A 4313-nucleotide genomic window follows, 5' to 3' on the forward strand; every position below is an offset into this window, starting at 1 on the left:
TCACCCTACGACTCTTGTTGAGACTCCTGGACGCGAACCGCTGCCTCAAAGGCCGGCGCCCTAGTTGACCGTCCCTCTCTGCACGCTCAGGTCGGCGACCTGAACCTCCAGGGCAGCCAGTTTCGCTCCCCACCTCGGCCTCAATTTCCACATATTCTGGCCCGGCTTTGCTCTATCTCCAGCTTTAATTCTCGACCTTGCCTTCAAGATACTCGCACTCGGCCGGCAACACCCCTCCCCACTTCGAGCTCCTCGTCCTTGAGACGAATTCGCTCCTCGAGCTCACTCCTGCTGCGCAGCACTTGCAATAGCTCACGGTCCTTCCGCTCCAACTCTTCGCCCAAACGCCTGGTTGCGAGGATCATTTCTCAAACCGCTCATGCATCTCACGGCACCTACGCGGTAATGACGGGTACTTCCCCAACATCTGTAAAAAGATCCTCGACCGAACATTGGCCCTGCGGATATTCTCCACTTCTAGTATATACGACTGCAAAACATAAAGAGTAGTTAGAAAAACGTCCGCTCCACACTAAAGGGCCGGCGGATTAAAAGTCTAGTATAACATACCTGCAAGCCCATTACGGCCACCTCTTCCATCACGGCGACGTCCGGAACCTCCCTCAGGGACTCATTCTCAGCCTCGGAACACAGCAGGCTGAACTGCTCCACCAACTCACCCCTCTGGGCCAACAGGTTCATATCTGCGGGAATATCAACGAGGCGGGCCGGCTCCCCCGCATTGACCACCGAATGGGTGATGCCCTCTTCAAATATTCGAACGTCATCAGGGTCCAGGTCGGACTCAGACTCATACTCGTCCACCAGCGCGGTATTCCCCCTCTCTGCCGTCGACGGTGTGGCACGACCTACCGAGGATGACGGCGGCTCGACCAAGGTCGCGGCAGTAGTCTTCAAGGACCTATCATTCGTCGCATCTGCAACAGGAACTTCTGTTTGAGGTGCAGCAACAGCGGAGTCCTCTGGGCTCTGACTCGTAGGAAAAGCACCAACCGTATGTTCCGCCTCTGCAGCAGATTCTGCGACAACGCCTCCCTCCTGGCCCGCCGGAGGAGAATCCAAGTTAATCACCGTTGGGGGAGCTATCTCGAAGCCCACTCTCCGCCTCTTTGGTGGCTCGTCCTCCTCCCCGGTCGACGACGACTCAGCTCGCGGACGAACGGTACCGGACGGGCCTTCATCCTGAGGCACGGCCCGGGCTGGGTTGGTGAGAGCCACCGACTCCACAGATGTCGCCCTCGACGAAGGACGAGCTACAGATGGAGCACTAAGCCGAGCGACCGCACCCGGGCGACGAAACGCCAACTGAGGGGCCCGGGTTCTGCGAACCCTCCCTAATCACAACGAACAAAGTTCAGGAAATGAGAAATGGACAAAAGAGGTCGGGAAGTAAGAAAGCAATCTCACCTGTGAGGGGCCTACGACCGAACTTCAGATGGAACGACGCCCAAGTGCGAATCCCCGCTGTGTGGGGCAGGACGGCCTCTACCCATTCCCGGATTCCCTCCAAGGGCGGCGGCGGCACCTTCTCGGCTGCAGAACATCAGAAATAAGTCTACAGGTAACGCAAGACATAAGGGAAGATAGACCGAAACGAATTCTGGCGATCGAAAGCAGATACTTACGGGCGAAATTCCACACCGCCAGGAAGCCGGTCGGATCCGCCACGAGATGCTCGGTCCACACGAAGAAGAAATTATCAGCAAAGCGGCGGTTGGTACGGTCGTCCATACCGACCACCAACCCTCTTGACCCACGAGGGCGCGCGTGGATCATAGTGCCCCGAATCCTTTGGGGGGCGAACAGGCTAAGCACATGCCTCAGGTTGACTTCACGACTTGCCAGCTCCGCGTATTTAATGAACATGAGAAAGAGCTTATACAAGTACGGAGATATCTAGGCTGGGCACACCTCATAGTAGCGACAAAAGTCGACCACTAGCATCGGGAGCGGCAATGTGTTCCCCACAATGAAAGGGTACGCGTAGAACCAGTACCCAGGGCGGTCTATCTGCACCCTGTCGTTTTTCTCGGCGGGTATTATCTCGACGTCATCGCTCCCTCAGCTCCTTTATTCCAGACTCCCCCATAAGGGATTCAATGTCAGGGTACTCCCTGCCGTCGTCGGCGCTGAAGTCTTCCACCACCCTCCCCACACGGAACAAGATCTCATCCACTGAGGGAACATCTTCGTTCTCCGCCAGGTCTAAATCCCCCTCCGCCGGAGCGTGACCCTTAGTCGCCGGCGGGATGGCCGGAAGATTGTCGTGAGAAGAAGTTCTCGCCATCGTTAACTCAGAGAGGAAGAGGGAAGCTTTATCGGAAAAACAGGAAGATTAGAGGAAGAGTGTGAGAGAAGAGGCAAAGAAAGAGCTCAGAATGCCCAAGGGATGAATATTCCAGAGATCCTCTCGAAAACAGGCAAAAAGAAAGTATGAATGACAAAGTGCAAGGTCTAACCAATTTATAGGGCACGAATTCCCCAAGCGCGGAGACCAACAGTCGTCATTAGAAGCTGGCCAGTCGCGAAAACAATTTGGTCCCTCGGGAACATGCGCCATAATGACTGTCAAGCACCATTACGACTGTTCGCACTAAGCAACGTTCCATCTATCAGCCGTCGTTTCACCTTCGAAACTGCCGCGACGGTATGAAAAGTATCGACGAACACCCTCTATGTTGTTTCGAAACTCATGGCGTGACTAAGAGGGAATACGAACCAGACTCCCAATACGACCACGTCGCTACATAGTCCGTCTGTCGAGGCCGATAGGGTACAACCCCGTCTCAAGTACGCTCCCCAAAGCAATGACCAGCGAACCTGACCTCGCCCAATCCGCATCAAATACGAAGCAAGCGTTGAGGTCGCCCTCTCTACTTGGTCGACCAAAAGAAGGCCCAATGGGCGTGAGGCCCCAACTATAAACAGGGAAGAAAAGAGTTATTTTAGGGGGGCTGCTCCAGATATTTTAGGGCATTCTCTCTCTCTCTCTCTCTCTCTCTCTCTCTCTCTCTCTCTCTCTCTCTCTCTCTCTCTCTCCCCCTCTCAAAAAAGGAAAAGAATATCCCTTCTCCAAAACAGAAAAAGCCCCGGAAGAGGAGAGATAAACGGATTCCCTGAACCTCTCCCAGAAAAAAGGCAGGATCGATTCGGAGGATAGAAAATGGATTACTATTCCCTGAACCTCTCCAAGGAGAGGCAGAGCCAATTTTCATGATCAATAAAGTCTCTTGAATGTCATCTCTATTACGTCTGCTATCCTGTTGCTTCAGTTCTTAATTCGGTATTAATTATGGTTGGCTATGATTTACCCCTTTTTTATACATTTGATTGATTTGCTTAAATATTGTTCGGCGCAACATTTTAAGTCAAACAATACTGCTGCCTAAATCCTAACAATTCATTCTACTATATGTTTCAATCAGACTAGTATTTTTTCGCTTGATTCAAATAAAACCAAAAAGGAAACTAAATTGATTTTTTAACCAAAAGTGGAACAAACTGTTTCGTCTCTCATATAGTCATATTCATTATTCTCTCAGAAACAGAATTATATAGGAGTAGTAATCATTTATATCATCCCTTACTTGCAAACCGATCACTCAGCCTTAGACCTGATCTATTACAAGCCACGTTATAATAACTCTATTACAAAGAATTTACAACATGACTAATTCTAGCCAAGACTCAAACACACAGGTTTAACACTACTAGAAATCCGGAAAAAAGCGATCAAAATTTGGCGACCAAAATTGGTCTGTCAAGAAAAGCGACCAAAGGTGGTCGCTAAATTGGAGAAAATAATTAAATAATTATTCTAAATACATTAGCGACCAAGGTTGGTCGCGTTTTGGTCGATAATTTGGTCAAAATATTGACCGGACTGGTCAGACTTGCTTGGTCAAAGAAATACTGAAATTAGCGACTAACTTTGGTCGCTAAAGTGGGATCCACTTATAAAATTATAATAATTATATTATTATTTAAAAAATTTATAAAATATAAATAAATATAATTTAAAATTAGCGACCAAAGTTGGTCGCTCACGAAAGGGGAAGCAGATAGAGACCAACTTTGGTCGCTAATCTGGGACTATAAAATTTTAATAATTATATTATTATTTAAAAAAATTATAAAATATAAATAAATATAATTCAAAGTTAGCGACCAAAGTTGGTCGCTTACGAAAGGGGAAGCAGATAGAGACCAACTTTTGTCGCTAATCTGAGACCCAGTTCTAACGTTTAACAATTATATTATTATTTTAAATATTGTATAAAATATAAATAAAT

The sequence above is a fragment of the Nicotiana attenuata genome, unplaced genomic scaffold (assembly GCF_001879085.1).
Source record: "Nicotiana attenuata strain UT unplaced genomic scaffold, NIATTr2, whole genome shotgun sequence".
Taxonomy (NCBI): Eukaryota; Viridiplantae; Streptophyta; class Magnoliopsida; order Solanales; family Solanaceae; genus Nicotiana; species Nicotiana attenuata.